Source organism: Nerophis ophidion, linkage group LG01, assembly GCF_033978795.1.
Source record: "Nerophis ophidion isolate RoL-2023_Sa linkage group LG01, RoL_Noph_v1.0, whole genome shotgun sequence".
Taxonomy (NCBI): domain Eukaryota; kingdom Metazoa; phylum Chordata; class Actinopteri; order Syngnathiformes; family Syngnathidae; genus Nerophis; species Nerophis ophidion.
Genome location: NC_084611.1, coordinates 83192845 through 83217096, shown reverse-complemented (window position 1 = coordinate 83217096; position 24252 = coordinate 83192845). Strand labels below are relative to the sequence as shown.

Sequence of the window (24252 nt, the reverse complement as noted above, 5' to 3'; positions counted from 1 at the left end):
TCTAGATTTGCCAGAATATTTATTTTTTATTTTTATCATAATAAGTTTGAAGAAATATTTCACAAATATTCTTTGTTGAAAAAACAAGCTAAAATTATGAGAAAAAACAGTAGGCTTCTCGCTCTGAGGCAGACAAATAAAGGCTCTTATTTTGAAAAACAAGCTGTCTTATTGTGTTGACGCTGCAGCGACCGTGAAGTGACAAGATGTAAACTATTTTTTTTATACATATTCAAGATTCTTCCATCTATATGAAGAAAAAAAACATTGTGTTTACCTTTGGTGTCCTGCTCCTCAGTCTCTCCGACTTCTTGCCATCCCTAAACACGAAAAGATGAAGAAAAAGAGCATTATAACCCCCAAACGGTTTAATTTGACATCAGTTTTTCCCTCCTTCTATGGCACCCCGCCACAATAAAAGCCTGAGAGGAGGCCAAGCAAAGAAATCCAAGATGGCGTCTTGTTCGATTTATAGAAGTGTTTCCATCTTTACTGCACATCTTTGTGGGAGCTGTAAAAGTTTGATGACACCCCGCTCACTAAGCACCACAAACATGTCCTGCCTCTCTCCTTGGCAAAAGTATTGGGACGTAGTCAATGACCTCATTAGTCTGAGGTTGGGCTTAACCGCTCAATAATAAATATGAGTGGAATTACGATTTACACGTGTACTCCAGATCGTTATGAGAGTAAAAAAAATAGAATTATAACATATTTGCGCAAGATATTCAAATAATACAAAGCACCACTTATAGCTAGCTGAGAACTACCGCGTTAATCGCTAACTGACAACTAGCACTGTAATTGCTAGCTGGCAACCAGCACGGAAATCGCTAACTGACAGCTAGCACGTTAATTGATAACTGAGAACTAGCGGGCTAGTATGCTAATCTCTTGCTGGCAACTAGTGTGTTAATCGCTAACTGATAACTAGTGCAGTAATAGCTAACTGGGAATTAGTGAGCTAATCTAGTAGCTGGCAACTAGCATGTTAATTGCTAACTGACAACTAGCAGGGTAATTGCGAGCTGGCAACTAGTGTACTAACGTCTAGCTGGCAATTAAAATCGCTAGGTGGAGACTAAAGCAGTATTAGCTAGCTGAAAACTGGCATGTTAATCTCTAGCTGGCAACTAGCAAGTTAATCGCTAGCTGGCAACTAGAGGAATAATACCTACCTGACTACTAGTATGCTAATCTTTTGCTGGCAACTAGTGCGGTAATCGCTAACTGACAACTAGCGCTGTAATTGCTAGCTGGTAACCACCACGGAAATTGCTAACTGACAACTACAGTGGTAATAGCTAACTAGCATGCTAATCGCTAGCTGACAACTAAGACTTAAATTGCTAACTGACAGCTAGCATGTTAATTGATAACTGAGAACTGGCGGGCTAGTATGCTAATCTCTTGCTGGAAACTAGTGTGTTAATCGCTAACTGATAACTAGTGCGGTAATAGCTAACTGGGAACTAGTGTGCTAATCTAATAGCTGGCAACTAGCATGTTAATTGCTAACTGACAACTAGCAGGGTAATTCCGAGCTGGCAACTAGTGTACTAACGTCTAGCTGGCAATTAAAATCGCTAGGTGGAGACTAAAGCAGTATTAGCTAGCTGACAACTGGCATGTTAATCTCTAGCTGGCAACTAGCAAGTTAATCTCTAGCTGGCAACTAGAGGAATAATACCTAGCTGACTACTAGTATGCTAATCTTTTGCTGGCAACTAGTGCGGTAATCGCTAACTGACAACTAGCGCTGTAATTGCTAGCTGGTAACCACCACGGAAATCGCTAACTGACAACTACAGTGGTAACAGCTAACTAGCATGCTAATCGCTAGCTGACAACTAAGACTTAAATTGCTAACTGACAGCTAGCATGTTAATTGATAACTGAGAACTGGCGGGCTAGTATGCTAATCTCTTGCTGGAAACTACTGTGTTAATCGCTAACTGATAACTAGTCCAGTAATAGCTAACTGGGAATTAGTGAGCTAATTTAGTAGCTGGCAACTAGCATGTTAATTGCTAACTGACAACTAGCAGGGTAATTGCGAGCTGGCAACTAGTGTACTAACGTCTAGCTGGCAATTAAAATCGCTAGGTGGAGACTAAAGCAGTAATAGCTAGCTGACAACTGGCATGTTAATCTCTAGCTGGCAACTAGCAAGTTAATCGCTAGCTGGCAACTAGCGGAATAATACCTAGCTGACTACTAGTATGCTAATATTTTGCTGGCAACTAGTGCAGTAATCGCTAACTGACAACTAGCGCTGTAATTGCTAGCTGGTAACCACCACGGAAATCGCTAACTGACAACTACAGTGGTAATAGCTAACTAGCATGCTAATCGCTAGCTGACAACTAACACTTTAATCGCTAACTGACAGCTCGCATGTTAATTGATAACTGAGAACAGGCGCGCTAGTATGCTGATCTCTTGCTGGCAACTGGTGTGTTAATCGCTAACTGATAACTAGTGCGGTAATAGCTAACTGGGAACTAGTGTGCTAATCTAACATCTGGCAACTAGTGTGCTAACTTTTAGCTGGAAATTAGCATGTTTATCGCTAGGTTGAGACTATAGCTTTAATAGCTAGCTGGCAACTAGCATGGTAATCTCTAGCTGGCAACTAGCACAATAATAGCGAGCTGGCTACTAGTATGCTAATCTTTTGCTGACAACTAGCATGTTAATCGGCAACAGAACTATCGCACTTGTATGCTAATCTCTTGCTGGCAACTAGTGTGTTAATCGCCAACTGATAACTAGTGCGGTAATAGCTAATTGGGAACTAGTATGCTAATCTAATAGCTGGCAATTAGCACGTTAATCGCTTGGTGGAGACTAGAGCTTTAATAGCTACCTGGCAACTAGCATGTTAATCTCTAACTGGCAACTAGCACAATAATAGCTAGCTAGCTGGCAACTAGTATGCTCATCTTTTGCTGGTAATTAGCATGTTAATCGCTAGCTGACAACTAGCATGTTAATCGGTAACAGAGCATTATCCGTGGCCGGATAATTTTTTATTTAGTTTATTTATTAATAACATATGCATAATATGCAAATATGAAAAAAGCTAGTTGTGAAAAAATTGTTGGAATTTCACAAGAAAATGGTCAAAATTTCACCCAAAAATGTTTTGGCAGTATTTTAATAAATGTTGTAATTTTACTCAACACAAGTCAATATTTTACAAGAAAAACTTAACATTTAGGCAATATTATAATAAAAGTTGGAATTTTACTCGACAAAAGTCACAATGTTATAAGAAAACATTTTGGCAATATTATAATTATGATAGGAATTTTACTGGGCAAAATTTTGACAAAAGTCATCATTTTACTCAAAAAATGTCACTGTTTTACAACAACAACAACAACAACAGAAATTAGCAATATTGTGCTAAAAGTTGGAATTTTACTCAATAAAAGTCACAATTTTACTAGAAAAGTTTAACATTTTTGTAAATTTTATGAAGAGTCATAATTGTACTTGACAAGAGTCACAATGTTATAAGAAAACATTTTGGCAATATTTTAATAATGATCAGAATTTTACTTGGCAAAATTTTGACAAAAGTCATCAGTTTACCCAAAAAATGTCACTGTTTTACAACAACAACAAATAATAAAAGTTGGAATTTTACTCGACAAAAGTCACAATGTTATAAAAAAACATTTTGGCAATATTATAATAATGATCGGAATTTTACCTGGCAAAATTTTGACAAAAGTCATCATTTTACCCAAAAAATGTCACTGTTTTACAACAACAACAAAAAATTTGGCAATATTGTGATAAAAATTGGAATTTTACTCAATAACAGTCACAATTTTACAAGAAAAGCTTAACATTTTTGACAATTTTATGAAAAGAGTTGTCATTTTACTTGACAAAAGTCACAATGTTATAAAAAAATTTTGGGCAATATTGTACTAATGATCGTAATTTTGCTTGGCAACATTTTGACAAAAATCATCATTTTACCCAAATTAGTCACTGTTTTACAAGAACAACAAAAAAAATTGGCAATATGATAAAAGTTGTAATTTTACTCATTAACAGTCGCAATTTTACAAGAAAAGTTTAACATTTTTGATAGTTTTATAAAAACAGTCGCAATATTACTCGACAAATGTCACAATGTTATAAGAAAACAATTTGGCAATATTAGAATTATGATCGGAATTTTACTTGGCAAAATTTTGACAAAAGTCATCATTTTACTCAAAAATGTTCCTTGTGGATGTCTCAAGAAGGGTTGAACTACAAACACACACACACACACACACACACACACACACACACACACACACAAACAAAGATGGACGACGAGTCCTCCCAAAGAATGAGCTCTCACGTCAAAGTCGGGTGGTTCTAACATAATATTGTGAAAGTCCAGTCCATAGTGGATCTAACATAATAGTGAGAGTCCAGTCCATGAGGAAAGAAAATAAACAGCCTATCAACTGGTGTAAAATAACTAGACATTAAATCAACCAAAAATCCTGACTTTGGAGCAATGTTCGCGGACTCTAGTATTTGGCTTTCTATTAGATGCTTGTTCACCGGTCCTCATATGGACGGAACTTTTCCTTGTGGATGTCTCAAGAAGGGTTGAAATATAAGAACACACACACACACACACACACACACACACACACACACACACACACACACACACACACACACAGAGTGTGCCAGATAGAAGATGGTCAGGTGGAAGATGACAACAAAGATGGACGACGAGTCCTCCCAAAGCACGAGCTCTCAAGTCAACGTCAAGTGGTTCTAACATAATATTGTGAAACTCCAGTTCATAGTGGATCTAACATAATAATGAGAGTCCAGTCCATGAGGAAAGAAAAGAAACAGCCTATCAACTGGTCTAAAATAACTAGACATTAAATTAACCAAAAATCCTGACTTTGGAGCAATGTTCACGGACTCTAGTATTTGGCTGTGTATTAGATGCTTGTTCACCGGTCCTCATATGGACGGAACTTTTCCTTGTGGATGTCTCAAGAAGGGTTGAAATACAAACACACAGACACACACACACACACACACAGACACACACACACAAAGTGTGCCAGATAGAAGTTGGTCAGGTGGAAGATGACAACAAAGATGGATGACGAGTCCTCCCAAAGCACGAGCTCTCAACTCGACGTCGAGTGGGTCTAACATAATATTGTGAAACTCCACTTCATAGTGGATCTAACATAATAGTGAGAGTCCAGTCCATGAGGAAAGAAAAGAAACAGCCTATCAACTGGTCTAAAATAACTACACATTAAATCACCCAAAAATCCTGACTTTGGAGCAATGTTCACGGACTCTAGAAACTTGGCTGTCTATTAGATGCTTGTTCACCGGTCCTCATATGGACGGAACTTTTCCTTGTGGATGTCTCAAGAGGGGTTGAAATATAAGAACACTCACACACACACACACACACACACACACACACACACACACACACACACACACACACAAAGCGTGCCAGATAGAAGTCGGTCAGGTAGAAGACGACAACAAAGATGGACGACGACAAGTCCTCCCAAAGCATGGGCTCTGAAGTCAACGTCAAGTGGGTCTAACATAATATTGTGAAAGTCCAGTCTATAGGGGATCCAACATAATAATGAGACTCCAGTCCATAGTGGATCTAACATAATAGTGAGAGTCCAGTCTACGAGGAAAGAAAATAAACAGGCTATCAACTGGTCTAAAATAACTACACATTAAATCAACCAAAAATCCTGACTTTGGAGCAATGTTCACGGACTCTAGAAACTTGGCTGTCTATTAGATGCTTGTTCACCGGTCCTCATATGGACGGAACTTTTCCTTGTGGATGTCTCAAGAAGGGTTGAAATACAACACACACACACACACACACAAAGCATGCCAGATAGAAGTCGGTCAGGTGGAAGACGACAACAAAGATGGACGACGAGTCCTCCCAAAGCACGAGCTCTCAAGTCAACGTCGAGTGGGTCTAACATAATACTGTGAAAGTCCAATCTATAGTGGATCTAACATAACTATGAGAATCCAGTCCATAGTGGATCTAACATAATAATGAGATTCCAGTCCATGAGGAAAGAAAAGAAACGGCCTATCAACTGGTCTAAAATAACTACACATTAAATCAACCAAAAATCCTGACTTTGGAGCAATGTTCACGGACTCTAGAAACTTGGCTGTCTATTAGATGCTTGTTCACCGGTCCTCATATGGACGGAACTTTTCCTTGTGGATGTCTCAAGAAGGGTTGAAACACACACACACACACACACACACACACACACACACACACACACACACACACACACACACACACACACACACACACACACACACACACACACACACAAAGCGTGCCAGATAGAAGTCGGTCAGGTGGAAGACGACAACAAAGATGGACGACGAGTCCTCCCAAAGCACGAGCTCTCAAGTCAATGAGCTAAAAATAGACAACACACTGTGACACCTCACACACAACCCAGCATCATATTCATACAGCAAGTTGAAGCGACACACACACACAGTGACACACACACAGACACACAATCCCCTCCCCCACCTGCAGGCCCAGGAGCAGCGAGCGTGAGTCAGCTGGTCTCCATCAGGAGCAGGTCTTCATCGGGCGCAGGTGGGGGGGGGACCGCTCGGGGCGTGGTGAGCTGGTCATGGCGCCCTGACTCTTACTGAATGTCAGTTAGGTAACGCTTATACGTGTGTGTGTGTGTGTGTGTGTGTGTGTGTGTGTGTGTGTGTGTGTGTGTGTGTTGACTACCCACAACGCGGCAGTCGAACGAGCAAAGCGAAGCACTTAGTGTTGCCAAAGAGGTCAAGTACCTTGTTATCAAATGCGAGAAGATGCATCACTACGTTTGCTTTCTTCAAGACGCCCGTGCAGGGTCCCTCCCCCTCCACCCCCCTCCCCCGCCAACGTCTTACTTTTTGCCGATCGCTTCTTAATCGTGTGTCCTTCCTCCCTCGCTGATGGAAGTCAACAATTTGTTAAAGGCCTACTGAAACCCACTACTAAAGTCTGCGGGCTATAGAGCGTTTTCCGTTCGGGCTCCAGTACTCTGGAATGCCCTCCCGGTAACAGTTCGAGATGCTACCTCAGTAGAAGCATTTAAGTCTCACCTTAAAACTCATCTGTATACTCTAGCCTTTAAATAGACCTCCTTTTTAGACCAGTTGATCTGCCGCTTCTTTTCTTTCTCCTATGTCCCCCCCTCCCTTGTGGAGGGGGTCCGGTCCGATGACCATGGATGAAGTACTGGCTGTCCAGAGTCGAGACCCAGGATGCACCGCTCGTCGGGACCCAGGATGGACCGCTCGCCTGTATCGGTTGGGGACATCTCTACGCTGCTGATCCGCTTGAGATGGTTTCCTGTGGACGGGACTCTCGCTGCTGTCTTGGATCCGCTTGAACTGAACTCTCGCGGCTGTGTTGGAGCCACTATGGATTGAACTTTCACAGTATCATGTTGGACCCGCTCGACATCCATTGCTTTCGGTCCCCTAGAGGGGGGGTTGCCCACATCTGAGGTCCTCTCCAAGGTTTCTCATAGTCAGCATTGTCACTGGCGTCCCACTGGATGTGAATTCTCCCTGCCCACTGGGTGTGAGTTTTCCTTGCCCTTTTGTGGGTTCTTCCGAGGATGTTGTAGTCGTAATGATTTGTGCAGTCCTTTGAGACATTTGTGATTTGGGGCTATATAAATAAACATTGATTGATTGATTGATACTAGCGACCACGCAGTCTGATAGTTTATATATCAATGATGAAATATTAACATTGCAACACATGCCAATACGGCCTTTTTAGTTTACTAAATTGCAATTTGAAATTTCCCGTGGAGTTTCCTGTTGAAAACATCGCGGAATGATGACGCGTGTTTGTGACGTTATTGGTTGGAGGGGACATATTAGCCCAGCACCACTTACGGCTAAAAGTCGTCTCTTTTCATCGCATAATTACACAGTATTTTGGACATCTGTGTTGCTGAATCTTTTTGCAATTTGTTCAATTAATAATGGAGAAGTCAAAGTAGAAAGATGGAGGTGGGAAGATTTAGCCTTTAGCCACACAAACACATGGTGTTTCCTTGTTTAAAGCATGGTTCTCGACCACTTGTCAGCCTGCAGGTTTCGGTGAGAAAATTGTGGTAAAAAGTCGCCTCTTACCGGAGATCAGCGGAGCTTCTGTCCTGCTGTAGCTTCGTGACTTCTCTCAGAGACTGGCGTCAACACACCCGTGGACACACCCCTCCGACTATCAGGTACTATTTAACTCACTAAAACACTAGCAACACAATAGAAAGATAAGGGATTTCCCAGAAATATCCTAGTAAATGTGTCTAAAAACATCTGAATCGCTCCCAATCGCCTTTTTTTTTCACTTTTTTTTATTTATTTATTTTTTTCTAGTCCTTTGCTATCAATATCCTCAGCCATGAATCTTTCATCCTCGCTCAAATTAATGAGGAAATTGTCGTTTTTTCGGTCCGAATAGCTCTTGCTGTCGGAGGCTCACATTATGAACAATGTGAGGACGTGAGGAGCCCTCACACCGGTGACGTCATCGTCTGCTACTTCCGGTACAGGCAAGGCTTTTTTATTAGCGACCAAAAGTTGCGAAGTTTATCGTCGATGTTCTCTACTAAATCCTTTCAGCAAAAAGATGGCAATATCGCGAAATGATCAAGTATGACACATAGAATGGGCCTGCTACCCCCGTTTAAATAACAAAATCTCATTTCAGTAGGCCTTTAAGGAACTATTGCAAAAAAAAAATAACGGTTATCAAAGATCCTCTACAAGAAAAGATTGCTATAGCGGTATAGCTCGGTTGGTAGAGTGGCCGTGCTAGCAACTTGAGGGTTGCAGGTTCGATTCCCGCTTCCGCCATCCTAGTCACTGCCGTTGTGTCCTTGGGCAAGACACTTTACCCACCTGCTCCCAGTGCCACCCACACTGGTTTAAATGTAACTTAGATATTGGGTTTCACTATGTAAAGCGCTTTGAGTCACTAGAGAAAAGCGCTATATAAATATAATTCACTTCACTATGCATTTTTTATTTATTTTTTAGATCATACTGTAAAAATGGTACTCAAAAATGCTACTCAAAGATTCTTTCTATACATGACAAGAGCACTCTGCAGGGTTTTTTCCCCCCACATAAAGTTCTCTAAAAATGCGATTTAAAAAGGATTGTCAAAGATCCTCTATACAGCAAGATTGCTCTGCTGTTTTAACCTTAATTCTTAAGAGATCTGGTGTTTTTACGGACCTATTGCACACACACACAAAAAAAAACGCTAGTCAAAGATCCTCTACAAGACAGAAGTGGAATGCTGTTTTAGGATATACTGCAAAAAAGCTCGTCAAAGATTTTATACACGACTAGAGCGCTCTGCAATTTTTTTTCGGAGATAATGTTTTGTGAAAATGCGATTTAAAAAGGATTGTCAAAGATCCTCTATACGGCAAGATTGCTCTGCGGTTTTAACCTTAATTCTTAAGAGATCTGGTGTTTTTATGGACCTATTGCACACACACACACAAAAAAAAAAACGCTAGTCAAAGATCCTCTACAAGACAGAAGTGGAATGCTGTTTGAGGATATACTGCAAAAAAGCTCGTCAAAGATTTTATACACGACTAGAGCGCTCTGCAATTTTTTTTCGGAGATACTGTTTTGTAAAAATGTGATTTAAAAAGGAAATGTCAAAGATCCTCTATACGGCAAGATTGTGCTGCTGTTTTAACCTTAATTCTTAAGAGATCTGGTGTTTTTACGGACCTATTGCACACACAAAAAAAAAAAAAAAACGCTAGTCAAAGATCCTCTACAAGACAGAAGTGGAATGCTATTTTAGTATTTACCGCAAAAAAGCTCGTCAAAGATTTTATACACGACTAGAGCGCTCTGCAATTTTTTTTCGGAGATATTGTTTTGTAAAAATGCGATTTAAAAAGGATTGTCAAAGATCCTCTATACGGCAAGATTGCTCTGCTGTTTTAACCTTAATTCTTAAGAGATCTGGTGTTTTTACGGACCTATTGCACACACACAAAAAAAAAACGCTAGTCAAAGATCCTCTACAAGACAGAAGTGGAATGCTGTTTTAGGATATACTGCAAAAAAGCTCGTCAAAGATTTTATACACGACTAGAGCGCTCTGCAATTTTTTTTCGGGGATAATGTTTTGTAAAAATGCGATTTAAAAAGGATTGTCAAAGATCCTCTATACGGCAAGATTGCTCTGCTGTTTTAACCTTAATTCTTAAGAGATCTGGTGTTTTTACGGACCTATTGCACACACAAAAAAAAAAGAAACGCTAGTCAAAGATCCTCTACAAGACAGAAGTGGAATGCTGTTTTAGGATTTACTGCAAAAAAGCTCGTCAAAGATTTTATACACGACTAGAGCGCTCTGCAATTTTTTTTCGGAGATAATGTTTTGTAAAACTGCGATTTAAAAAGGATTGTCAAAGATCCTCTATACGGCAAGATTGCCCTGCTGTTTTTAACCTTAATTATTATAAGTGTTCGTCAAAGATGGAGAGATCTGGTGTTTTTAGGGACCTGTTGCAAAACAAAAACGCTAGTCAAAGATCATCTACGAGACAGCAGTGGAATGCTCTTTTTAGGATATACTGCAGAAATGATCGTCAAAGATTTTCTACATGACTACAGTGCTTTTTTTCGGAGATAAAGTTTTGTAAAAATGCGATTTAAAAAGGATTGTCAAAGATCCTCTATACGGCAAGATTGCCCTGCTGTTTTTAACCTTAATTATTAAAAGTGTTCGTCAAAGATGGAGAGATCTGGTGTTTTTAGGGACCTGTTGCAAAACAAAAACGCTAGTCAAAGATCATCTACAAGACAGCAGTGGAATGCTCTTTTTAGGATATACTGCAAAAATGATCGTCAAAGATTTTCTACATGACTACAGTGCTTTTTTTCGGAGATAAAGTTTTGTAAAAATGCGATTTAGAAAGGATTGTCAAAGATCCTCTATACAGCAAGATTGCCCTGCTGTTTTTAACCTTAATTATTAAAAGTGTTCGTCAAAGATGGAGAGATCTGGTGTTTTTAGGGACCTGTTGCAAAACAAAAACGCTAGTCAAAGATCATCTATAAGACAGCAGTGGAATTAGGATATACTGCAAAAATGATCGTCAAAGATTTTCTACATGACTACAGTGCTTTTTTTCGGAGATAAAGTTTTGTAAAAATGCGATTTAAAAAGGATTGTCAAAGATCCTCTATACGGCACGATTGCTCTGCTCAAAGATGGAGAGATCTAGTGTTTTTACGGACCTATCGCACAAAAAAGCAAGACAAAGATCCTCTATATTACCAGCTGCATGTAAAGCTACAGTCAGTCCATCGAAATTTTTCCCAGCTCCAACAGACCATCGTCTCCATCTTTTTGCAGCTTTGGTGCTGGCAAACTTTTGGCGTAAAGACGACAACTTTGAAAAAAAAAACACGTTAGTGCTGCCAGGGACGCAAGGTTGACAAGTTTATGCAAATTCAGAGGCGGGGCTTTTTTTAATAGGAAGACTTTGACAAGGAAAAAAATTGGCTGACGGAGACAATTAAAACGACTTTTGCACGCCGCAACTCGAGTCTTTACTGCCATTCTCCTGACGACCACGTCGTGTCCTGCTCAAAGAACACACACACACACACACACACACACACACAGGGGCCTGGAAAGTGCATGCTTGTTCGCTAATTAGTCGTCACGGTGACAGAAAGCGATATTTAATTGGCTGCTAAAAGCGGCGAGAACAACTCCCAGCATGGACGCACGTCAGTGGGAGGAAGAGCAGCAGGCGGTCCACTTGTGTCCTCTTCCGGCTTCGTGACAACAACATGGACGACCTGAGCAAAAGACAACAACGGCGTTGAGGTGTGGACTATTTATTTTGGTAGCTTTCACCACTTTTTGAAGTGCAAGTTTTTAGTTTTTGAAATTGAACTCTGTCTCTGCATGATTCCTTGCTTCTTGTCTGTTTACTAAATGTCATCAATGTTTGAACCTGACAAACACTCACTGTAACTTTGGGGCGTTTGGTTGAATTGCCACCAAATTCGGTGCATATCTTCTGGGGACTGACGAGCACATATGTGGTGAATTTCAGCAAGATTGGTTGAAAAACGTGGCGTTAAGGTATGGGCTACTTACTTTGGTAGCCTTCACCACTTTTTTGAACTGTATATAGCGCTGCATACAAAAAGCGTAGAAAAAAATAATATATAAATTTAAAATCCTGACAATTACATGTGCGTGGTGCTGTTTTTAAACCCTGTAACACCAAGTGACTTGAAATTTCTCCCACAGCTCCTCAAAACACATTTGGAATAATTATGTGTAAGTTATCACACAACTTTAGTATGCTTATTGGCCTCAAGCTGTACTTTTTCTATCTGTGCTAGGACAAAAAACTTCTTGTCTGAGCCGCGGATGTTACCTTTGTTTTAGCCCACAAACAGTCGAGGACTTCAAGGACCTCAACGAAGATAAGACGGCAGCACGCAGACGAAGCAGAGACAAGGCCCCAGCAAATTCTGTCACGCAATGTGCGTACTAGGAGCTGCTTTGCATGATATGTGTGACCACTCTTTTTAGAGTCGGCCTGAGTGACGTTGACTGGGACTGTGACTAAGTGTGCAGCTCCATGCGTTCTCCTCATGAGCTAAATTGAACTCTGTCTCTGCATGATTCCTTGCTTCTTGTCTGTTTACTAAATGTCATCAATGTTTGAACCTGACAAACACTCACTGTAACTTTGGGGCGTTTGGTTGAATTGCCACCAAATTCGGTGCATATCTTCTGGGGACTGACGAGCACATATGTAGTGAATTTCAGCAAGATTGGTTGAAAAACGTGGCGTTAAGGTATGGGCTATTTACTTTGGTAGCCTTCACCACTTTTTTGAACTGTATGTAGCGCTGCATACAAAAAGCGTAGAAGAAAATAATATATACATTTAAAATCCTGACAATTACGTGTGCGTGGTGCTGTTTTTAAACCCTGTAACACAGAGTGACTTGAAATTTCTCACACAGCTCTTCAAAAGACGGAATAATTTTGTGTAAGTTATCACACAACTTTAGTATGCTTACAGTATTGTGCTCAAGCTGTATTTTTTATTTTTGTGCTAGGACCAAAACTTATTGTCTGAGCCGCGGATGTTATCTTTGTTTTAGCCCGCAAACAGCCGAGGACTTCAAGGACCTGAACGAAGATAAGACGACAGCACGCAGACGAAGCAGAGACAAGGCCCCAGCAAATTCTGTCACGCAATGTGCGTACTAGGAGCTGCTTTGCATGATATGTGTGACCACTCTTTTTAGAGTCGGCCTCAGTGATGTTGACTGGGACTGTGACTAAGTGTGCAGCTCCATGCGTTCTCCTCATGAGCTGAATTGAACTCTGTCTCTGCATGATTCCTTGCTTCGTGTCTGTTTAATAGATGTGATCAGTGTTCGAACCTGACAAACACTCACTATAACTTCCGGCCGTTTAGTTGAATCACCACCAAATTCGGTACACATCTTCGGGGGACTGACGAGCACATATGTGGCAAATTTCAGCAAGACTGGCTGAAAAACGTGGCGTTGAGGTGTGGACTATTTATTTTGGTAGCCTTCAATACTTTGAAGTGTATGTAGCACTGCACACAAAGAGGGTAAAAAACAACAAATCTTGACAATTAAACCACATTTGGTGCTTTTTTTAAACCCTGTAAGACCGAGTGACTTGAAATTTCTCACATAGTTCCTCAAAACACTCACTGTAATTTCGGGTGTTTGATTGAATCGCCACGAAATTCGGTACACCTCTTCAGGGAACTGACAGGGACATATGTGGCAAATTTCAGCAAGATTTGTTGAAAAATGTGGCGTTGAGGTACTGACTATTTATTTTGGTACCCATCAAAACTTTTTGAAGTGTATGTATTTTGTTTTTTATTTCCGAAGCGCTACACACAAAAAAGGTAAACATTTTTTTAAAATACATTTAAAATCCTGACTATGACGTGTGCGTGGTGCTGTTGTTTAACCCTGTAAGACCAAGTGACTTGAAATTTCTCACACACATCTTCAAAACACTCACTGTAACTTTTGGTTGTTTGGTTGAATAGCCACCAAATTCGGTACACATCCTCGGGGGACTGACGAGCACACATGCAGCAAATTTTAGCGAAATTGCTTGAAAAACATGACCGTCATATTAAAAACAACAACTTACCTTCTTTGCGATTAATTGCCTTGGTAGCTTTTTTTTTTTTCGGGACTGAACCGAAATCCACAGATTCACGTAAAATCTAACGACGTCATGTTACCACCTGGTTGCCGATCACTCTAGCAGCACTGAGAGCGGAGTCGGAAAAAATACCTGCAAGTAATGTCGCAATTCTCAACGTTAACAAAGAAACTGACTCATGAAACGCTCCAACCTAAGTAAGGCAAGGCTCCACTTTTCCGCTAAATTTGCGCGACCTTGATGCTAATACACACTGGCTATGCTACTGAAATGCCGCTCATTAGCATTAGCGGTTTTACATGGCGATCCCAACACTTCCAAATGTGCTAGTAAAAAACCACCACACGTTCCAAACGGCAAGGGCTTTATAAGTAAATTACTTACACTATTAACACTTTTTAGGGTGCAACAAAAGACTAGATTCAGCTCATACTAAAATGATAAGAAATACGATATGACTATCAAAAACTACTAATATTAATATACACAAAAGTACTAAAAAATTTGTATCAATTTAAACGTGAACGGTACCCATCCCTACTGACTATTAGCATAACAACTATTAAAACTGTATTGACTATTAGCGTAATAACAATTAAAACTGTATTATATACGTGTTGTATCGATGCTAGCACCTTTAACAAAGCATTTCTTACTCTACCTAAAGAGGGCGCCACCTATGTCAGCGATATCGTGGCCTGAACCCTTAACTCATCTGTTGTTAAGGACAGCAGCATCCTTAGTGTTGCCATGGTGACCGATATTCCCATCCACCCTAACAGCGTCGTTAGCACGAAATAGTATGAATGCCTGCTTTTTTTCTTAGTCGTGAGTGGTCCAAAAGCCTGTTCGTGTGGAAATAATAATAAAAAAAATACTGCAATTATTAGGGACCAAATGTCCCTTTGGGACAGAGGACCCTATTGAATTTCTAGCATTTTATTCTTTCTTTCTTTCTTTATTATTATTCCGCAGCTTTGATCTGTAATTTGACCCCCTTAACATGCTTCAAAACTGATCAAATACACACACATCAGGACTGACGAACATTGCGATTTAATCAAAAAACCTAACCCCTAAACTAAAAATTGCGCTCTAACGCCCCCTAGGAAGAAAACACAGGTGAAACGGCCTGTAATTTCCAGTAGGTATGTCGTAGCGACATGAAACAAAAACTTCTATGTAGGTCTCACTTAGACCTAGATTTCATACACTGACATCCTTCAGCAAAAATCAACAGGAAGTTTGCAATTCCCCCTTCAAAACAAAAGTTTTGTAAAAACACTCACCTTTGCCTCTTTGAGCTGTAATTTGAGCCACTTAACATGCTTCAAAACTCACCAATCTGGACACACACATCAGGACTGGCGAAAATTGCGATCTAATCAAAAAAACGAACTCCAAAACTCAAAATTGCGCTCCAGCGCCCCCTAGGAATAAAACACAGACAAAACTGCCTGTAACTTCGAACGTCGTAGAGACATGAAACACAAACCGTTGTGTAGGTCTCACTTAGACCTACATTTCATATATTGACAACTCCCAGCAAAAATCAACAGGAAGTTGGCAATTCCCCCTTCAAAACAAAAGTTTTGTAAAAACCGGTCACCTTTTTTCAAAAATGATCTCCTCTGAGTGCGTTTGTCGTGTCGGCTTCAAATTACCACAGGAGAGAGATTAAACCCTTCTGATTAAACGCTTCTGATTAAAAGTTGATGAAACAGCTTTCAATACTTCTACGGTTTTGATTTTATCAACCTTCAAATAACCGCTGGACTGAAAACCATTTCAAAGATGGCCGCCGTACGCAGACACAGTGAGGGAGACATTATTTTTTTTGTTTTTTTCTGTACCATCTGCTGCAAGGTGCCGTAGCTAAGCCAGTATGTTTTAAAGTTGTCGTTTGCCTGCATATCGTAAAAACAACCGTCCAACCTCTTACAACTAATTGTGAACTTATAGGTGCCGACCATCAGGGCCGAGTTGCGACAAGAGAGTGTGTCGATGTTAAGATATTTCGCCGAGTTGGTAAGTCTATCTGTTTGCTAATAGTAGCCACTAGCCGTACCCATATATTTTCAATGGGCGGTAAGTATCGGGTTTTAATCCCGATTCCTCCTATGTTTCTGCTCTGATTGAATTTCAACGCCTGACGGTTGTGGCGTTTTAAGGCCATCTGAACTTTTTATGCGCCGACTTGGTAGGTCTATCTGTTTGCTAATAGTAGCTACTAGCCGTACCCATGTATTTTCATTCTAACTTATATCTGTCAGTAGACACGTTATGGAATATGAAAACTACAACATTTATAATACTAAGTAGTTCTAACTTATATCTGTCAGTATACACATTATGGAAGGTAAAAATCACAATATAATACAAAGTAGTGTGTAGTTAGGGACCGAATGTCCCTTTGGGACAGAGGACCCTATTATATTGCTAAGGTTTTATTATTATTATAGCGCCGCCTCTTTGAACTGTAATTTGACCCCTTTAACATGCTTCAAAAATCACCAAATTTAACAGAAAACATCAAGACTGGTGAAAATTGCCATCTAATAAAAAAACAAACCCCAAAACACAAAATTGCGCACAAGCGCCCCCTAGGAAAAAACGCAGACAAAACTGCCTGTAACTTCCGTTAGGAATTTCATAGAGACATGAAACAAAAATCTCTATGTAGGTCTGACTTAGACCTAAAATTCATAACACACATCCTTCAGCAAAAATCAACAGGAAGTTGGCAAAAACCCATTCAAAACAAAAGTTTAAAAACAATTTCATTTCTGCCTCTTTGAGCTGTAATTTGACCCCCTTAAAATGCTTCAAAACTCACCAAACTGGACACACACATCAGGACTGGCCAAAATTGCGATCTAATAAAAAAAACAAAAAAAAACTCAAAATTGTGCTTTAGCACCCCCTAGGAAAAACCCAGACAAAACTGCTCCTAGGAAGAAAACACAGACACAACTGCTTGTAACTTCTGGATAGGAATGTCGTAGGGACATGAAACCAAAAACCTCTATGTAGGTCTCACTTAGACCTACATTTCATTCATTGACATCCTTCAACAAAAATCAACAGGAAGTTGGCCAAAACCCCTTCAAAACAAAAGTTTTGTAAAAACCTGTCACCTTCTTTTCAAACATTATCTCCTCTGAGCGCGTTTGTTGTATCGACTTCAAACTCGCACAGCAGAGAGAGTGAACCCTTCTGACTAATAGTTGCGAAAAGCGTTTTAATAACTGCGCCGGTTTTGATTTTACGAGCCTTCAAAGAACTGCTGCGCTGATGCTGCTGCCGTCTCAAGATGGCCGCTTAAAAGCAGGAAGCACCAGCGTGACCACACAATGCAGAGAAGGTAGGTACTGTGCGGGCAAAGATATGTTGACTGGGTGAAAGAAAGAGGCACGAGTTTGACTCCAGGATACAGAGAAGGTAGGTAACGTGCAGGTAAAGATAAGTTTGGGTGATGGCAGGAAGCACCAGCGTGTATGGGTGACGGAAAAAAGCACCAGTGTGACCCCAGGATGCAGGGAAGGTAGGTAATGTGCAGGTAAAGATATGTTGAATGGGTAAAGGCAGGAAACACCAGCAACAGTCGGTCCCGTCCATCCCTGCTTGCAGCTTTAACTCGTGTTTTGGTTGTTGTTATTGTGCCGAGTAATTTGCATAGATTGTGTGCACATGCATAGAGGTTTAAATTATGAAGCAGGCGCTCATTATTTCAATGGCGTTTCACCCGCTGCATTTGTTCTGTGAATTAAAATGTGTGCGCACATTCGTAGGCGTGTGTGTGTGTGTGTGTGTGTGTGTGCGTGTGTGTGTTACTAAGAAAAAGGGGACACATGAATCGGTGACCTTCGCACTGTTACATTTTTAAAACAGGCAGTGAATAATAGATCAAGTTGGAGTAGAACGAGCCCAGGATGAAATATGAATTAAAATTATCTGACATAAAGAGCATAGAGAAGTGTGTGTGTGTGTGTGTTTGCGTGTGTGTGTTTTCTCTGTGCTCCACACTGACATCAATGCCAAATTTCCACTTTCCAATCATTTGAGGAAAAAAAAACAAGGTGCAAGCTCGCTCTCCTTACAAACATATTGCTGGGTTTTGTGGCCCAAACCCATTTTTCTTTCATCTGACATGACATGGACGAAGATAAGACCTTCTGGGGGAAATTTCCGTGGTCAGATGTAACAAAAACGGAGCTGTTGGGCCACAATACCCAGCAATATGGCGAGGTTCTTTAATCACAGGAACACTAGGCCTACCGTCAAGCATGGTGGTGGTAGTATTATAGTTGTGTTTTACAAACCCCGTTTCCATATGAGTTGGGGAATTGTGTTAGATGTAAATATAAACGGGATACAATAATTTGCTAACCATTTTCAACCCATATTCAGTGGAATATGCTACAAAGACAACATATTTGAAGTTAAAAGTGATAAACATTTTTTTTTTTTGCAAATAATCATTAATTTTAGAATTTGATGCCAGCAACACATGACAAAGAAGTTGGGAAAGGTGGCAATAAATACTGATAAAGTTGAGGAATGCTCATCCAACACTTATTTGGAACATCCCACAGGTGTGCAGGCTAATTGGGAACAGGTGGGTGCCATGATTGGGTATAAAAACAGCTTCCCAAAAAATGCTCAGTCTTTCACAAGAAAGGATGGGGCGAGGTACACCCCTTTGTCCACAACTGCGTGAGCAAATAGTCAAACAGTTTAAGAACAACGTTTCTCAAAGTGCAATTGCAAGACTTTTAGGGATTTCAAGATCTACGGTCCATAATATCATCAAAAGGTTCAGAGAATCTGGAGAAATCACTCCATGTAAGCAGCATGGCCGGAAACCAACATTGAATGACCGTGACTTTCGATCCCTCAGACATCACTGTATCAAAAACCGACATCAATCTCTAAAGGATATCACCACATGGGCTCAGGAACACTTAAAAAAAAACACTGTCACTAAAAACAGTTTGGCGCTACATCTGTAAGTGCAAGTTAAAGCTCTACTATGCAAAGCGAAAGCCATTTATCAACAACACCCAGAAACGCCGCTGGCTTCTCTGAGCCCGAGATCATCTAAGATGGACTGATGCAAAGTGGAATAGTGTTCTGTGGTCTGACGAGTCCACATTTCAAATTGTTTTTGGAAATATTCGACATCGTGTCATCCGGACCAAAGGGCAAGCGAACCATCCAGACGGTTATCGACGCAAAGTTCAAAAGCCAGCATCTGTGATGGTATGGGGGTGCATTAGTGCCCAAGGTATGGGTAACTTACACATCTGTGAAGGCACCATTAATGCTGAAAGGTACATACAGGTTTTGGAACAACATATGCTGCCATCTAAGCGCCGTCTTTTTCATGGACGCCCCTGCTTATTTCAGCAAGACAATGTCATGCCACATTCAGCACGTGTTACAACAGCGTGGCTTCGTAAAAAAAGAGTGCGGGTACTTTCCTGGCCCGCCTTGAGTCCAGACCTGTCTCCTGTAGTTGTATCCTGCCTTCGCCTGTTCTGCACCTGTGTAGTCAGTGTTTCATCCTCGGCGAGGGGAGGACCTTGTGGCACACCTGCTCTCAATTAGCCCGGCAGTCTTTAGGCTCGTCACTGACAGGTTGGCCTCGCCGGTTATTGTATCCAGAAGTACCCTCGTGCATGCAAATGCTACACCAGTCCTGGTACGGTCCCCCTGAGGTAAAAATAGTTCTTGTGTTGGACTCTTGCCCTGCTCAATGTGCCCTGGCCCTTTTCTCCTGCTGACCTCTGAGGAACCTATTTTGTCCAGATTACATGGTGTGCGTTTCTGCCCCATCGCCCTTAGTGATCCCTTTTTGTTTATTTAAATGTTTTCATTTTTTGTAATCCCACCTTGTCTCCCGTCTCTGCATCCTGGGGTCACCCCCACTTGACCAAGACCTTAACAATTATGCTCTGGGCCTATTTTGCTGCTAATGGAACTGATGCTTTAAATGGGACAATGAAAAAGGAGGATTACCTCCAAATTCTTCAGGACAACCTATAATCATCAGCCCGGAGGTTAGGTCTTGGGCGCAGTTGGGTGTGACCCCAAACACACATCAAAAGTGGTAAAGGAATGGCTAGAATTAGGGTTTTAGAATGGCCTTTCCAAAGTCCTGACTTAAACGTGTGGACAATGCGGAAGAAACAAGTCCATGTCAGAAAACCAACAAATTTAGCTGAACTGCACTATATTGTCAAGAGGAGTGGTCAGAACAATTCAACCGGAAGCCTGTGGATGGCTACCAAAAGCGCCTTATTGCAATGAAGCTAGATGATCTTTGACTAGTGTTTTTTTCTAGTGTGTCCTTAAATCGTTCTTGTCATAGAAATGATCTTTGACTATTGTTTTCTGTAGTATGTTCTTTAAAACAGCAAAACACTCTTGTTGTTGTATACAGTAGATGATCTTTGACTGGTGCTTTCTCTAGTATGTTCCTAAAAATTTAATTGCCCTAGTGTTTTTGTAGTGTGTCCCTAAAAAATCAAATCGCTGTAGTAATATAGATGATCTTTGACTAGAGTTTTTTGTAGTGTGTCTTTAAAATAAAGGAAATTATTCTTGTCATGGAAAGAATCTTTGACTATTGTTTTCTGTAGTATGTTCTTTAAAACAGCAAAACACTATTGTTGTTGTATACAGTAGATGATCTTTGACTGGTGTTTTCTGTAGTATGTCCCTAAAAAAAAACTTTGACTCTGGTGTGATGGTTATTTGCCTCTCGTATGATGGTTCTTTAGCAGTTCTTTGGCAATTCTTTGCCTCTCACATGATGGTTCTTTACCTCTCGTACGAGGATTCTTTTCCTCTTGTATGATGGTTTTTTGCCTGTCGTATGATGGTTCTTTAGCGGTTCTTTGGCAGTTATTTTCCTGATATGATGGTCCTTTGCCTCTCGTATGATGATTCTTTCGGGGTTCTTTGGCAGTTCTCTGCCTCATTTAAGACAGTTCTTTGCCTCTTCTATGATGGTTCTTTTCCTCAATTATAATGATCCTTTATTTCTCGAGTTGCAGTTCTTTTCCTCTCGTATGACAGTTCTTTACCGTTTTGTTGGCTCACTTATGACAGTTCTTAGATGGTTCTTTGTCTCTTGTATGATGGTTATTTGCCAGTCATATGATGGTTTTTTAGCGGTTCTTTGGCAGTTCTTTTCCCTGATATGAAGGTCCTTTGCCTCTCATATGATGATTATTTTGGGGTTCTTTGGCAGTTCTCTGCCTTATTTAAGAGTTCTTTGCCTCTTCTATGATGTTTCTTTTGCGGTTCTTTTCCTCAATTATAAAGATTCTTTATTTCTCGAGTGGCAGTCCTTTGTATGACAGTTCTTTACCGGTTCTTTGGCTCACTTATGACAGTTTTTTGCCTCTCGTATGATGGTTCCTTAGCAATTCTTTGGCAGTTCTCTGCCTCTTGTATGATGGTTATTTCCCTCTTGTATGATGGTTATTTGCCTCTCATATCGTAATTTTTTAACGGTTCTTTGGCGGATCTTTTTCCTGATATGATGGTCCTTTGCCTCTCGTATTATGATTCTTTCGGGGTTCTTTGGCAGTTCTCTTCCTCATTTAAGACAGTTCTTTGCCCCTTCTATGATGGTTCTTTTGTGGGTCTTTTCCTCAATTATGATGATTCTTTATTTCTCGAATGGCAGTTCTTTGCCTCTTGTATGATGGTTCTTTAGCGGTTCTTTGGCAGTTCTTTTCCTCACTTAAGACAGTTCTTTGCTACTCGTGTGGTGTTTTTTGCCTCTTTGATGATTCATTTCCTCAACTATGATGATTATTTTACTTCTCCAGTGGCAGTTCTTTAGCGGGTCTTTTCCTCACTTACTACAGTTTTCTTGGGTGGTGGTTCTTAACCTCTAGTATGACCGTTCTTTGGTGATTCTCTGCCTCTCTAATAAGGATTCGTTGGCGGTTCTTTGCCTCCTTTATTACAGATTGTGGGAGGTTCTTTGCCTCCCGTTAGACAGTTCTTTGCTACTCGTGTGGTGTTTCTTTGCCATCTTCTACGATGGTTCTTTAGTGATTCTTTGCCTCAATTATGACGATTCTTTACTTCTCGAGTGGGAGTTCTTTGCCTCTTGTATGACAGTTCTTTAGTGGTTCTTTGCCTCACTTATGACAGTTTTTTGCCTCTCGTATGATGGTTCTTTAGCGGTTCTTTGGCAGTTCTCTGCCTCTCGTATGATGGTTCTTTCCCTCTTGTATGATGGTTATTTGCCTCTCGTATTATGATTCTTTCGGGGTTCTTTGGCAGTTCTCTTCCTCATTTAAGACAGTTCTTTGCCTCTTCTATGATGGTTCTTTTGTGGGTCTTTTCCTCAATTATGATGATTCTTTATTTCTCGAATGGCAGTTCTTTGCCTCTTGTATGATGGTTCTTTAGCGGTTCTTTGGCAGTTCTTTTCCTCACTTAAGACAGTTCTTTGCTACTCGTGTGGTGTTTTTTGCCTCTTTGATGATTCATTTCCTCAACTATGATGATTATTTACTTCTCCAGTGGGAGTTCTTTAGCGGGTCTTTTCCTCACTTATTACAGTTTTCTTGGGTGGTGGTTCTTAGCCTCTAGTATGACGGTTCTTTGGTGATTCTCTGCCTCTCTAGTAAGGATTCTTTGGCGGTTCTTTGCCTCCTTTATTACATTTTGTGGGAGGTTTTTTGCCTCCCGTTAGACAGTTCTTAGCTACTCGTGTGGTATTTCTTTCCCTCTTCTACGATGGTTCTTTAGTGATTCTTTGCCTCAATTATGACGATTCTTTACTTCTCGAGTGGGAGTTCTTTGCCTCTTGTATGACAGTTCTTTGGTGGTTCTTTGCCTCACTTATGACAGTTTTTTGCCTCTCGTATGATGGTTCTTTAGCGGTTCTTTGGCAGTTGTCTGCCTCTGGTATGATGGTTCTTTCCCTCTTGTATGATGGTTATTTGCCTCTCGTATTATGATTCTTTCGGGGTTCTTTGGCAGTTCTCTTCCTCATTTAAGACAGTTCTTTGCCCCTTCTATGATGGTTCTTTTGTGGGTCTTTTCCTCAATTATGATGATTCTTTATTTCTCGAATGGCAGTTCTTTGCCTCTTGTATGATGGTTCTTTAGCGGTTCTTTGGCAGTTCTTTTCCTCACTTAAGACAGTTCTTTGCTACTCGTGTGGTGTTTTTTGCCTCTTTGATGATTCATTTCCTCAACTATGATGATTATTTTACTTCTCCAGTGGCAGTTCTTTAGCGGGTCTTTTCCTCACTTACTACAGTTTTCTTGGGTGGTGGTTCTTAACCTCTAGTATGACCGTTCTTTGGTGATTCTCTGCCTCTCTAATAAGGATTCGTTGGCGGTTATTTGCCTCCTTTATTACAGATTGTGGGAGGTTCTTTGCCTCCCGTTAGACAGTTCTTTGCTACTCGTGTGGTGTTTCTTTGCCATCTTCTACGATGGTTCTTTAGTGATTCTTTGCCTCAATTATGACGATTCTTTACTTCTCGAGTGGGAGTTCTTTGCCTCTTGTATGACAGTTCTTTAGTGGTTCTTTGCCTCACTTATGACAGTTTTTTGCCTCTCGTATGATGGTTCTTTAGCGGTTCTTTGGCAGTTCTCTGCCTCTCGTATGATGGTTCTTTCCCTCTTGTATGATGGTTATTTGCCTCTCGTATTATGATTCTTTCGGGGTTCTTTGGCAGTTCTCTTCCTCATTTAAGACAGTTCTTTGCCTCTTCTATGATGGTTCTTTTGTGGGTCTTTTCCTCAATTATGATGATTCTTTATTTCTCGAATGGCAGTTCTTTGCCTCTTGTATGATGGTTCTTTAGCGGTTCTTTGGCAGTTCTTTTCCTCACTTAAGACAGTTCTTTGCTACTCGTGTGGTGTTTTTTGCCTCTTTGATGATTCAT

The 24252-nt window shown here is 40.5% G+C and overlaps 1 protein-coding gene across 1 annotated transcript in view; it reads right to left on the bottom strand.

The window, feature by feature from the left end:
- Positions 1-24252, bottom strand: part of LOC133560723 (protein ELFN1-like) — a 224243-nt gene that overhangs the window by 43621 nt on the left and 156370 nt on the right. The window contains exon 3 of the mRNA XM_061913566.1: positions 278-320. The gene's annotated coding sequence lies outside the window, so the exon portion shown is untranslated. The remainder of the gene's footprint in view (positions 1-277; positions 321-24252) is intronic.